Source organism: Moschus berezovskii, chromosome 1 (genome assembly GCF_049115385.1).
Source record: "Moschus berezovskii isolate FMDL1 chromosome 1, NW_MosBer_1.0, whole genome shotgun sequence".
Lineage (NCBI taxonomy): Eukaryota > Metazoa > Chordata > Mammalia > Artiodactyla > Moschidae > Moschus > Moschus berezovskii.
The window spans coordinates 126,979,429-126,994,960 of NC_142460.1; positions in this window are offsets into that span (position 1 = coordinate 126,979,429).

Genomic DNA, 15,532 nt, shown 5'->3' on the forward strand with positions numbered 1-15,532 from the left:
CACCAACTCCCGAACTACACTCAAACTCATGTCCACAGAGTTGGTGATTTTTCTGATTAGGAAGGGAGAAAATAAGCTCCTCTTTTAGGAGTTTGAACTAGGAAAATAGAAATTTAAACCTTGCCAATACTTAAATTGGCACTGACTAATCTAATACTACAATATAAACTCTCAAGCAAAGACTAAAATTTGACATAGAAGAGATTAAAAGAAAAAAGTGCTATAAACTGGGCCATAACAATTACAATATATTGAACAGATTATACAACAAACTGTATGTGGGTAATATTCTATAATGCATGCAAATTCATGCATCTTTACATAAAAATACATGAATGGATTCCCAAGGTAAGATTTCCTTGATTCAGTTTATATGAATCTGGTTTTCAAAGATTTGGCGAATTAAATAACAATGGTTATCTACCATCTTTTCTCTTTATTTTTAAAAATAACACCAGAAAACTGACATTAGGCTATGATACATGTTTTGTACATACAGGAATTGAATTTTTATTTTTGTATTTCAGTGATGACATCAGAATTTGAGCAGGCAAAACCAAGTTATAAGAAAACAGATTTGGAATTAAAAATAATAAGAGGAAGGGAAGAATTATTAACCATTAAATCAAGAGGTAGATAATATATTGAAAAATAATTTATAGTGAAGAATATCATAAGGGAGTGAGGGGAGAAGAACTTACATAGTAAGGATTAATTTTCTTCTCTTTTTCTCTGACATGATACCATGAATTTGGTTTTCAACACTATATCTGGGCCTTAAATTTTGAACAACTCCTTGTAGGAAGTTTCATTTTCTACTGTTGTTATGGGCTGAAGTATATCTTTATTTTTTTATTTTTTTGCAAAAGCAAGAATGGGGTTTATTTCTAGCTCGAGCTAGGACTCATGCCTCCTCCAGTGCAGTGGAGTGGGACAAGAGCCCTGAGCCCAGGTCACAGCGGTTTTTATAGTCTTAGATTACATAAGCACCTATTTTTGTTCAAAAGATCAAACTGGCAGAAGCTCATTGGCCAGTTCATGCACGCGCGGGGTTTTTCTTGGGGATTTCCCTTTTTCCTCTGATTGGCCTGATTTTTGGCGCCGGCGGGACTTTTCTAGGGAGGAGTTTCTTATGTTTGGTGCCAGCGGGATCTTCTTAGGGAGGAGTTTCTGTGAACTTAGCCTCCACCCTGTCTCCAGGAAATCGAAACTTAGGCCTAAGCAAGGTCTCAGGCCTATCCTGGCTACTCAGATGTTAGGGCTCCTAACATCTCCCTCCTTTTCTGTTGTTCAAATGGAGGAATCTTCCTCCGTGGGTAGAGTTTGATCCAGCGATCTTTATACAGCCTTACTCAAAAACAATTCTAGGAATCTTTACTTAAAAACAACCTTATCTAAAGTGGAGTAACTTTGGTTCTATGAGCAGCAAGCAGCAAGCAAAGTACAGAAGCAAAAATGCATTACAGGAGCATTAAGTTCTACATTACGTCTAATCTGAAATCACACCCATAATATCATTTTTCAGGATATCTTGGAAATAGTTATTTCCCAGGATGTCTGAACCATAGCTACTCTATTTTGACTTTTAATTGTAAAATATTTTTTAAGAGCCCAAGCAGATGTCACCGTTAATGACGTCAGTGTTTTTCTAGGTATGAGAAGATGCAAGAATTGGAACTCATAAAACCTTTTTCTGAAAAGATCTGACTATCTGAAGGCCTGTCTTATGTTGAAGCCACCAATTCCAAGTACCAAAGAATGTAAGTGTATCTGGATAGAAGTCATTGCAAAGGAAGTTAAAATAAGTTCATTAGGGTGGGCCCTAATCCAATCTAAGTGTCCTTATGAGAAGAGGAAATTTGGACACAAAATGAAGACATCAGGGGTACAAGAGAGAAGGCAGCAGTCTGCAAGCCAAGGAGAGGGGCCTGAGGAAAAATCAAACCTGCTGACACCTTATCGTGGACTTCCAGAATTATGAGAAAAATTTGTGTGTTTAAGTCACTTCATCTGTGGTATTCTGTTATAGCAGCATGAGCTAGATTCACAGCTAACTGGGAACAATCAGCTGAGCATTATTTGGGGTACATTCCCCAATCCTAAAAAAAACTGAAACTAGGGAGAGGTAAGGGAACAGTTGACAGCCATGTACTCCCCAAAGTTCATTGATTCAAACAAGTAAAATTTCCAGAACTGCAAATGATCCAGCAATCGCACTTCTGGGCATACACACTGAGGAAACCAGAATTGAAAGAGACACATGTACTCCAATGATCATTGCAGCACTGTTTATAATAGCCAGGACATGGAAGCAACCAAGATGTCCATCTGCAGATGAATGGGCAAGAAAGCTTTGGTACATATACACAATGGAGTATTTTTCAGCCATCAAAAAGAATACATTTGAATCAGTTTTAATGAGGTGGATGAAACTGTAGCCTATTATACAGAGTGAAATAAGCCAGAAAGAAAAACATCAATACAATATACTAAAGCATATATATGGAATTTAGAAAGATGGTAACCTTAACCCTGTATACGAGACTGCAAAAGAGACATAGGTATATAGGACAATCTTTGGGACTCTGTGGGAGAGGGTGAAGGTGGGATGATTGGAGAGAACGGCATTGTAGCATGTATATTATCACATGTGACCAGTCCAGGTTCAACGCATGATACAGGATGCTTGGGGCTGGTGCACGGGGGTGACCTGGAGGGAGGATATGGGGAAGAGGGAGGTGGGAAGGGGGTTCAAGAAAGGGAACACATGTACACCCGGGGCGGATTTGTGTCAATGTATGGCAAAACCAACCAATATATTAATGTAAGTTAATTTGCCTCCAATAAAATAAATTAAAAAAAAACACAAAAATAACAAGTAAGAAATTCTCAATATTCCTAGTTATTTGGAATTGTTTAAAATATTCAGATCTCTGTAAAACTTTCTTTTCTCGACCCTTCAGTTGTAATAACTTCCCATTTAATTGAATTTTCTTGCTGAAATATATCCTTTGAAGCCAGCTTTGATATTGTATTTTGACAACGGTAAAGTTTTTATGTGGAATGCATTCTTACTGATTAAAGGAATGCATATTTTGCCAAAAAGTCATCAAGGATGAAACAAATTATTTTGAGTGCTTTTTAATCCCTGAATATTTTCTTCTTATGTTCTCATTTGAAATCTGCATTTCCCTCAAGGCCCAGTTCATGTCCTAAACTCTTCCACAGCACATTCTGTTCAAGCTTCTTCCAGAGCTCTGTGCTTCACAGACAAGGATTTCTCTTTTTACTTGTCTTCCTTCACCACAGCAAAAGCTTCTTAAGACAAGGACCAACATATCTTATTAATCTTTGGGTCCCAGGTTTAGCTAGGTGACTGGTATGCAGTTAGTGGACAACTTGATTTTATTGGACAAATTTTAGTCTGTTTATTCCACACTACAGAAATAGTTACTTTCTAAAACTACCTGTGGCACATTAAGAGAAACTCCACCTAGAAATATTTTAAATGAAACTTTATAATATTATTTATGTTTGATATTAAATATATTTACATACCTAGCAAAGTGTTTGTGAAACAAAGATTAAAAAGCAAATTCATACACACTCACATAAATGCATATTTAAATATGTACCATGCAATTCAAATCTGTATGCTCTATAACATTTGAAGGGAGTAGTACCTTTTAACTTTAGAGAAATTTGAGGGGAAAGTTAATAAATGAATATATCTAAAGTCCACAGAACTAACTTAAACTTTGTGGTCAATGTTGGGCTTCTTATTATTAAGAAGCTATTTCACCTGCTTCATTTTAACCAACCTGAGTACTTTAAACATATGTAACTTAACCATCAATCATAACTTGATCATAATTAATGGTACATTATAATACCAATGAGTCTACTTGGTTCCTTTATCAAACACTTTGAAATACATTTTTATATTATTAATAATATATTCCATTAGGGAAAAAAGTGAAATAATGAAATGTATACAGAGTCCTCTGAAATTACTATACTCATGTTCACTTATATGTAATTCAAAAATGTGTCTATAAGCATATGTAAGATGATATAGTTTGAAAGAAAGATGAAATTAATACCTATTGCTTATTTAGAACTGTAAAAGCAATGTGTACTATTTTAGTCTTCATAATACTGTATTGCTGAGCCCTTTCACTGAGCTGTTATGGCAGAATAATAGTTGCATTTACCTGTCTCATACATTTAGATTTCATGTAGTTTTCTGTTATTATTGATACTGCCCTGTTGAATATCTTTTTTTGTTCTTTATGTTCATATTTGGAGAAGGAAATGGCAACCCACTCCAGTGTTCTTGCCTGGAGAATCCCAGGGACGGTGGAGCCTGGTCAGCTGCCATCTGTGGGGTCGCACAGAGTCGGACACGACTGAAGTGACTTAGCAGTAGCAGCATGTTCATATTAAATCATTTTATTCATAGTAGGGATACTGTGTCTAAATTTAAAAATATAATTTTGATGCTTATAAAACCCGGGGCGAATTCATGTCAATGTATGGCAAAACCAACCAATATAATATTGTAAAATAATTTGCCTCCAATAAAAAATAAATTAATTACAAAAAAAAAAAAAACAGCGTGTATGTACTCTGATATGGATCATGTATTTTTAAGTGTTGGATAATTAGAAGCAGATTTGTTCTCTCTCCAGGTGCAGTTAAATAAATGGTTCAAATCTTTGATGAAAGTTGATTGTCCAGCCATCCATCTGTAATGTTTGAGGCTTCAAATCTGTTATCATTGTGTGTTTTCAGGATTATACGTTCTAGTGAGACAGTTATATGACTACTGGCTTGAGAGGTAAGAGTGGCAGATAGAGATGAGGCTCTCTTGACTAATATTCAGTGAGAAGATTAGAAGTAGAAGACACGTGCTGATTTTCAAAAAATGTATCTTTGTGGGGATTTGGGGGCAGGACTTATATATAACTCTTCTTTATACCAGTAGCAAGCATACAGCTTTAGAACCAGGTCTCTGTGATTTCATTCCAGAAAACAACATGATACCATAAATGCCTAAGAAATCAGGATGGCTCAGCCATATTATTTCTGATCTGGACTGGTGGATCATAACATTTCTGAGAATTGAGTATAAATTAAACTGTATAGAATATTTATGAATAACATGTACAATCTACAACACTAGGGAAATAAACATTCTCTTTGGCACACACCTTCTGTATTTGCACTTGTAATATTTATGCCTCTTGAGATCCTAAGGTTGGGTTGTTGATGCTCTTCAGGACAGATGATGTTTGGCCCACATGACCTAACTGCTGGCGCAACTATCCTTCTTGCATCTAAAATTAGTGTCCAGTTCAATACATAGTATCTTCACCTAGTACCTTCAAAATTTCCCTACTAGGTACAAAATTTCTGACAAAGGAAAAGGAATCAATATAAATGTCTTTTCTTGAAGTCAACAAAATACACTTTCAATATAAAATAGAGTCTTGAATCAAAACTAAGGACTACTGTGATAGGCATCTATTTTCCACAGTAATGTAAAACTGCACACTTGCACTGGTCCTTCTGCTCTTTTTGTGGTAAACTCCACAGGGCTTAGAAGCTGAAGGAACTGTCATTTCATGTTGAAACATAGAAGAATCCCTCTTAATCAATTTATAGTTGAAATGTTGGCATTTCATTGAGTGATATTTTTATGCAAATTTATTTATTATGCTATAGGCACAATATAGGCTAACAATTTGTATCAGATAGTTGTTTGAAATTTTTATTTTCTATTTAAATTCTTAATTCAGTTCAGTTCAGTAGCTCAGTGGTGTCCAACTCTTTGTGATCCCATGAACCACAGCACGGCAGTCCTCCCTGTCTATCACCAACGCCCACAGTTTACCCAAACTCGTGTCTATTGAGTTGTTGATGGCATTCAACCATCTCATCCTTTGTCATGCCCTTCTCCTCCTGCCCTCAATCTTTCCTCGTTTCAGGGTCTTTCAAATGAGTCAGCTCTTCGCATCAGGTGGCCAAAGTATTTGAGTTTCAGCTTCAACATCAGTCCTACCAATGAACATATGGGATTGATCTCTTTAGGATGGACTGGTTGGATTTCCTTGCAGTCCATGGACTCTCAAGAGTCTTCTCCAACACCAAAGTTCAAAAGCATCAATTCTGCACTCAGCTTTCTTTATAGTCCAAATCTCACAACCATACATGACTACTGGAAAAAACATAGTCTTGATTAGACAGACCTTTGTTGGCAAAGTAGCCTCTGCTTTTTAATATGCTGTCTCGGTTGGTCATAACTTTCCTTCCAAGGAGTCTGTTTTAATTTCATGGCTGCAATCATCATCTGCAGTGATTTTGGAGCACCCCAAATTAAGTCTACCACTGATTCCACTATTTCCCCATCTATTTGCCATGAAGTGAATGGACTGAATGCCATGCTCTTAGTTTTCTGAATGTTGAGCTTTAAGTCAACTTTTTCACTCTCCTCTTTCACTTTCATCAAGAGGCTTTTGAGTTCCTCTTCACTTTCTACCATAAGAGTGGTGTTATCTACATATCTGAAGTTATTGATATTTCTCCCGGCAATCTTGATTCCAGCTTGTGCCTCTTCCAGCTCAGCATTTCTCATTATGTACTCTGCATATAAGTTAAATAAGCAGTGTGACAATATACAGCCTTGAAATACTCCTTTTCTTATTTAGAACCAGTCTGATGTTCTGTGTCCTGTTCTAACTGTTGCTTCCTGACCTGCATACAGGTTTCTCAAGAGGCAAGTCATGTGATCTGGTATTCCCATCTCTTTCAGAATTTTCCACAGTTTATTGTGATCCACACAGTCAAAGGCTTTGGTATAGTTGATAAAGCAGAAATAGATGGTTTTCTGGAACCCTCTTGCCAGCAGATGTTGGCAGTTTGATTTCTGGATCCTCTGCCTTTTCTAAAACCTGCTTGAACATCTGGAAGTTCACGGTTCTCGTATTGCTGAAGCCTGGCTTGGAGAATTTTGAGCATTTCTTTACTAGCATGTGAAATGAATAAAATTGTGCAGTGGTTTGAGATTTCTTTGACATTGCCTTTCTTTGGGATTGGAATGAACACTGACCTTTTCCAGTCCTGTGGTCACTGCTGACTTTTCCAAATTTGCTGATATATTGTGTGCAGCACTTTCACAGCGTCATCTTTCAAGACTTGAAATAGCTCAACTGGAATTCCATCACCTCCACTAGTTTTGATTGTAGTCATGCTTCCTAAAGTCCTCTTGACTTCACATTCCACGATGTCTGACTCTAGGTGAGTGATAACACCATGTTGATTATCTGGGTTGTAAAGAACTTTTTTGCACAGTTCTATGTACTCTTGCCACCTCTTCTTAATATCTTATGCTTCTCTTAGGTCCATACAATTTCTGTCCTTTATTGTGCCCATTCCATTCCGTCGCTCAGTCGTGTCCGACTCTTTGCGACCCCGTGGACTGTAGCCTACCAGTCTTCTCCGTCCATGGGATTCTCCAGGCAAGAATACTGGAGTGGGTTACCGTTTCCTTCTCCAGGGGATCTTCCCGACCCAGGGATCGAACCCGGGTCTCCCACATTGGAGGCAGATGCTTTAACCTCTGAGCCACCAGGGAAGCCCTTATTGTGCCCAGCTTTGCATGAAATGGTCCCTTGGTATCTCCAATTTTCTTTAAGAGATCTCTAGTCTTTCCCATTCTATTGTTTTCCTCGATTTCTTTGCATTGATTGCTGAGGAAGGCTTTCTTATCTCTCCTTGCTATTCTTTGGAACTCTGCATTCAGATGCTTATATCTTTCCTTTTCTCCTTTGCTTTTCACTTCTCTTCTTTTCACACCTATTTGTAAGGCCTCCTCAGACAGCCATTTTGCTTTTTTGCATTTCTTTTTCTTGGGGATGGTCTTGATCCCTGTCTCCTGTACGATGTCACTAACCTCCGTCCATAGTTCACCAGGCACTTTGTCTATTAGATCTATTCCCTTAAATCTATATCTCACTTCCACTGTATAATCATAAGGGATTTGATTTAGGTCATACCTGTATGGTCTAATAGTTTTCCCTACTTTCTTCAATTCAAGTCTGAATCTGGAAATAAGGTGTTTATGATCTGAGCCACACCCAGCTCCTGGTCTTGATTTTGATGACTGTATAGATTTTCTTCGTCTTTGGCTGCAAAGAGTATAATCAATCTGATTTCAGTGTTGACCATCTGGTGATATCCATGTGTAGATTCTTCTCTTGTGTTGTTGAAAGAGGGTGTTTGCTATGATCAGTGCGTTCTCTTGGCAAAACTCTATTAGCTTTTGTCCTGCTTCATTCTGTACTCCAAGGATATATTTGCCTGTTACTTCAGATGTTTCTTTATTTCCTACTTTTGCATTCCCATCCCCTATAATGAAAAGGACATCTTTTTGGGGTGTTAGTTCTAAAAGGTCTTGTAGGTCTTTGTAGAACCGTTCAACTTCAGGTTCTTCAGCATTACTGATTGGGGCATAGACTTGGATTACCGTGATATTGAATGGTTTGCCTTGGAAATGAACAGAGATCACTCTGTCACTTTTGCGATTGCATCCAAGTACTGCATTTTGGGCTCTTTTGTTGACCATGATGGCTGCTCCATTTCTTCTAAGCAAAACCTGCCCACAGTAGTAGATATAATGGTCATCTCAGTTAAATTCACCCATTCCAGTCCATCTGAGTTTGCTGATTCTTAGAATGTCGATGTTCACTCTTGTCATGTCCTGTTTGACCACTTCCAATTTTCCTTGATTCATGGACCTAACATGCCAGGTTCCTATTCATATTGCTCTTTACCACATTGGACCTTGATTCTATTACCAGTCACATTCACATCTGGGTGTTGTTTTTGATTTGGTGCCATACCTTCATTATTTCTGGAGTTATTTCTCCACTGACCTCCAGTAAAATCTGTTAAAAACCTTAATAGTTAAGCTTGACTGTATTTCATTCCTCAAATACTTCATATGTCAGTTTATACAATGATACAAATAGAGCTATTTTGATTAATAGATTGTCATTCATTGCATCATATTTAGTTGATGAAACCATAGTATGTGTATTTTAAAATTATTCAGAATATAAACCACTATGATGGATTGTGTCTATCTGCTTGTTCAGTCATGACTCTTTGCTACCCCATGGACTGTAGCCTGCCAGGCTCCTCTGTCTATTGGATTTCCTGGCAAGAATACTGGAGTGGTGTTGCCATATCCACCTCCAGCGGAATCTTCCCAAACCAGGGACTGAACCTGTGCCTCCTGCAGTTCCTGCATTGGCAGGGAGATTCTTTACCACTGAGCCACCTGGGAAGACCATTATTATGGATTATGGCATTCTAAAATAGGTTTACTTTATGGAAAAATCAGTATTTTTATAATAACCCAACTATGATTCATCTAATTTAAACAAAATATATTTCAGTTCAGTTCAGTTCAGTTCAGTCGCTCAGTCGTGTCCGACTCTCCGTGACCCCATGAATCACAGCACGCCAGGCCTCCCTGTCCATCACCAACTCCTACACATTCATAAATTTTATTCTTTAATTTGTTTTGACAACATCAGCAGTTTTAGAAATTTGAAGATCTCCAGACTGACTTGATAAAAGTGGGGCATGTTTCATAATATTTGGGAGGGAGTGAAATTTTGATTAAAAATGTAGCTCTTATAGAGGAGTTTTTCAAAAGTATATTGTAATACTTTCATCTTTTCAAAATAGTAAAAATCATTCTGATATGTTAGAGTCATGTAATAAAAAATATTTACTCAAAAGCCACTGTGTACTTGTAATATATTGTAACCTATAAACAAAAATTCACTAGAAAAATGTTTCCATCACTTTGACAAAACATAGCCAATATTTTAGGCTAAAGAATCCTTCAAAAACATCCAATGGTATTCTTCCATTGGACATACTCCTGAGGAGGCAAGGAATCAGGTGACTCTGTGGCCTGAAAGGCCCATGATGAATTTGATATTGAGCTACTTCTGTGTTTATATTCAAAGGAAACAAATCACTACCCTGAAGTCATATCTGACTCCTTTGTTCATTGCAACATTTTCCCCAGTACCAAGATAAGGAAATAAACCAAGCATTCTTCAATAGATGAATGGATCTGAAATATGTGGCACACATGTATAACAGAGTACTAGCCTTAAAAATAAATACATTGTATATATACAAATGCATTAGTATACTGTATTGGAGTTTTTCTTTCTGGCTTACTTCACTCTGTATAATAGGCTACAGTCTCATCCACCTCATTAGAACTGATTCAAATGTATTCTTTTTAATGGCTGAATAATACTCCATTGTGTATATGTACCAAAGCTTTCTTATCCATTCGTCTGCAGATGGACATCTAGGTTGCTTCCATGTCCTGGCTATTATAAACAGTGCTGCAATGAACATTGGAGTACATGTGTCTCTTTCAATTCTGGTTTCCTCGGTGTGTATGCCCAGGAGTGCGATTGCTGGATCATATGGCAGTTCTATTTCCAGTTTTTTGAGGAATCTCCACACTGTTCTCCATAGTGGCTGTACTAGTTTGCATTGCCACCAACAGTATAAGAGGGTTCCTTTCTCTCCACATCCTCTCCAGCATTTATTGCATGTGGACTTTTGGATAGCAGCCATTCTGACTGGTGTGAAATGGTATCTCATTGTGGTTTTGATTTGCATCTCTCTGATAATGAGGGATGTTGAGCATTTTTTCATGTGTTTGTTAGCCATCTTTATGTCTTCTTTGGAGAAATGTCTGTTTAGTTCTTTGGCCCATTTTTTGATTGGGTCGTTTATTTTTCTGGAATTGAGCTGCAGGAGCTGCTTGTATAATTTGGAGATTAATCCTTTATCAGTTGCTTCATTTGCTATTATTTTCTCCCATTCTGAAGGCTGCCTTGTCACCTTACTTATAGTTTCCTTTGCTGTGCAGAAGCTTTTGATTTTAATTAGGTCCCATTTGTTTATTTTTGCTTTTATTTCCAATATTCTGGGAGGTGGGTCATGGAGGATCCTGCTGTGATTTATGTCGGAGAGTGTTCCGCCTACATTCTCCTCTAGGAGTTTTATAGTTTCTGGTCTTACATTTAGCTCTTTAATCAATTTTGAGTTTATTTTGGTGTATGGTGTTAGGAAGTGTTCTAGTTTCATTCTTTGACAAGTGGCTGACCAGTTTTCCCAGCACCACTTAAAGAGACTGTCTTTTCTCCATTTTATATTCTTGCCTCCTCTGTCAAAGATAAGGTGTCCATAGGTGCATGGATTTATCTCTGGGCTTTCTATTTTGTTCCATTGATCTATATTTCTGTCTTTATGCCAGTACCATACTCTCTTGATGACTGTGGCTTTGTAGTAGAGCCTGTAGTCCGGCAGGTTAATAACCCCAGTTCCATTTTTCTTCCTCAAGATTGCTTTGGCTATTCGAGGTTTTTTGTATTTCCATACAAATTGTGAGATTATTTGTTCTAGTTCTGTGAAAAATATCGTTGGTAGCTTGATAGGGATTGCATTGAATGTATAAATTACTTTGGGTAGTATACTCATTTTTACAATATTTATTCTTCCAATCCGCAGATATATAGAACAGCCTTTGGGACTCTGTGGGAGAGGTGAGGGTGGGATGATTTGGGAGAATGGCATTGAAACACGTATGTTGTCATATGTGAAACGAATCACGAGTTCAGGGTCAATGCATGTTATAGGATGCTCGGGGCTGGCGTGCGGGGATGACCCAGAGGGAGGATAAAGGGAGGAGGGAGGTGGGAGGGGGGTTCAGGAGGGGGAACTTATGTAAACCTGGGGCGAATTCATGTCAATATATGGCAAAACCAACCAATATAATATTGTAAAATAATTTGCCTCCAATAAAAAATAAATTAATTACTTAAAAAAAAATAAATACATTGTGCACTTTATAATGTGGGGAACCTAGAGAGCATTAGGTTAAATGACATAAGCTAGACAGAGAGGAACAAATATTGTAAGGTACTGTATATATGTGGAATCTTAAAACAAACAAAGGTCACACCCATAGAAACAGAAAGTAGAATGGTGATTACCAGAAATAGTGTCTAAGAAAAAGGAGAGGTTGCTTAAATGTTACAAACTTTCATTAATAAAATGAATAAGGTCTGTGTGTCTAATTATAGCATGGTGACTTTCATTGATATTACTGTTTTATATATACTTGTAATCTGTTAAGAGAGTAAAATTTAATTATTCTCACACACAAAAAAATGTTTAAAATGTGAGGTGACATATATTATTCGGGTCCTCAAAACTCTGGGATCGAAGGCCTAATGATCTGAGGTGGAGCTGATGTAATAATACTAGAGATGAAGTGCACAAGAAATGTAATGCAGTTGAATCATCGTGAAAAATCCCCTCACTCCAGTCCATGGAAACTTTATATGTCTCCTTGTAAACTTTGTATTATTTTCAATCCCCAAAATATGTTAAAATCACAAAACCACAGTTATTTTCTTTAATTTAATTTCTAAATAGAAAGGTATCAGCCTGTCACATGATTATCCACAAAGCTGTGAAAATAATTAGAGGACCCATTTCTAATGGACAGAAGTTTGATTCTTACAATAAGTTTATATTTTACAGCTACAGAAATCTGATTAAAAGTGATTTATATCATTCTTTGTGAACACTGTGGAACTTTTCCCAAGGACATACTCCTGTTGAATTTATTGATCTGTTATCGAACAGTTCAGTCAATGGCCTGTCTAGTTTCTTCAAGTAGAAAAATTCAAAAATAAGGCAATGTTTATATGAATTAGCAGATTCAGATATGTGCAAAGATTCCACAATAACTTCTTAGCATACTTTCCTTAACAATGTTAATATCACTGACAGTCCTAAGATTATGCTATACTGTGTTACAAAGAAACAATATCCATCAAATTCTTCTAAAATATCCAATTCATATAAGCTGTTGTAGTGCCATAACCAACAAGCTGACTAAAAGTCAACCATCTAGAATATCTTGAGTTTCTCCTAACATCCTACAATTTCTGAAGCCTATTTTTCCATAAATATTGACCTTTAAAAAGTACACTTTTTTTCTTGTCAAAACTCATTGCAAATATCTTTACCTTAGGGTAAGAAATATTTATCAAGAGTTTGTTTAGCTTTCTAATGCTTAACACAGTCCCTAGACAAGTAGGTGTTAGTTTTGAAAGATATTACTGTACAACATTGATAAGAGAATAGACTCCTAAAGATGCCTTCTTACTTCCCACCTTTATCATGGTTTACATACATCACTTTAGTACAACAATATTCTTGTTACTGATGTTACTATCTACAGTTCTCTTTTGGTGCTAAATAACCTCTGCTATCACAGAGGTTATAGAGAGTGATTTCTTTTTTTATGTGGCATGTGAGTAGTTATTAAAAGCGATGCCCTGGATCACTTTTAGTGACACCATCTTTATCCTTCAAGTTCTTGCTCTGTTGGTTTAGTCCTGGGGCCTCTACATCCCAGTGAACATCCTGCTAATAGATTCTCATTTATGTATTCATTTTTAAAGATAAATCCATAAAAACTGATATCTGATTGAATGAATGCAACTCAAGGAAAAGGATGATTTTAAGAATGGTGCTCAAGCTTCTGGTATAAGAAAATGGATAGATGGTGATGCCATTTACTGAGGGATTTACCTGTAGATGGTAAGAGATTTGTGTATATGGGAGGAAAGGGAGGTAAGAGGAAAATCCAGAATATATTAATTCCCAGTTTTTGAAAACCTGTAAGTTTATAGAAATTATGAGATACTGAACTGAAAGACTGACTAAAGAATTTGGAAGGGAAGAGTCTTGGACTATTTGAATTCCATTACATGTATCTTTGATGAAATACTGCACAATTCCAGATAGCATTATGGCAGAGAGAAAATGAAGTTGAATTTTCTTCTGAAACTTGCTTATAATCATTTTGTATTTACTTTGATTATAGATTCAAAAAACCAGATATGGGAATTAAAGCATAAGTGGTTGACCAAAAAGAAAAGAAACACAATCCACTTTTCCTTTACCAACTGTAATAGAAGCTGAAAATGTCAGCTGTTTTTCCCCTCAGCCTTCTTTGTAGTCACTATAGACATTTCACTGAATTCTAATGAATACGAATCAGGGAACTTCTAAAATAAAATGTAACTTTGGGCCCTAGTAAATGAGGCAAACAAGATAATGAAAAAGTGGAGAGTTATTTCACCCATTTCTGCTGTGACCTGGACTTTGACATTAGAAAATGGAGCAGTCCACTGATGCACATGTAGGTAAAAATAGAATGAAAAATCAATATGCTAAGGTGAACAGAGAAAAAGGTCATCATCATCATTATCATCATCTTCTAGCCAAATTACCTATTATTTCATTCGGTTCTGATTTCTTTAAATCTGACTTTTCTTAAGAATCATAAATGCACTTATACCAGTGTTGGTTTGTTTCCATGATATTTATAGCTAAAAGAAAGTCAAAGTTGCTCAGTCCTGTCCCACTCTTTGTGACCCCATGGACTATACATTCCATGGAATTCTCTAGGCCAGAATACCAGAGTGGGTAGTCTTTCCCTTCTCCTCCATGGAATTCCCTAGGCCAGAATACCAGAGGGGGCAGTCTTTCCCTTCTCCAGGGGATCTTCCCAACCCAGGGATCAAACCCTGGTCTCCTGCCTTGCAGGCAGATTCTTTACCAGCTGAATCACAAGGGAAGCCCAAGAATACTGGAGTGGGTAGCCTATCTGTTCTCCAGTGGATCTTCCTGACCCAGGAATAGAACTGGGGTCTCCTGCATTGCAGGTGAATTCTATACCAACTGAGTTATCAGGGAAGCCCAATTGAAGAGCTTTATAGCTGAAGGGATTCCTAATGTTTTAACAGAATTTAACTGTCACTAAAAAAATCTTGGGATGAAATTAATTTCAAATTACCTTTGTATACATTTTAATTGAGTCCAAATCTAAGCAAGACAGTATAAATTTTAGATTTTACCCAGCATTGCCAAAATATATTCTTTCATAGTAATATTTTGTAGTCCTTTGACTTAGCACATAATTTGACATAATGTTGTTAAAATAGTTTTCAAGTATGTGTTGATGACAATTAGCAGATATGTCATCCATTTATATAATTACTTCCTTTACAACCAAAGTAAAGTAAGTAAATAATGAATTCCTTGCTCCATAAAGTATAACTAAGAATACATAAAAGTATAATGATAATAAAATTTTTGAATATCTTAAAATTTATAACTTTGTACACACAGTGGATTCTTATTAAAAAGAAATGCATTTCAAGATTAAGATGGTTCAGTGGGTTTATGATTTGATAAATTATTCTTCTTCACCACATCTAAGAGATTAAATCTATAAAGAAGTATTATAAATATATAACTGTGTTCAAATACAACAATGCTATATATTTATTTTTAACCAGAAACTAAGCCAAGCTAAAGACATGTACCTGTCATTCTCCAGAAATGG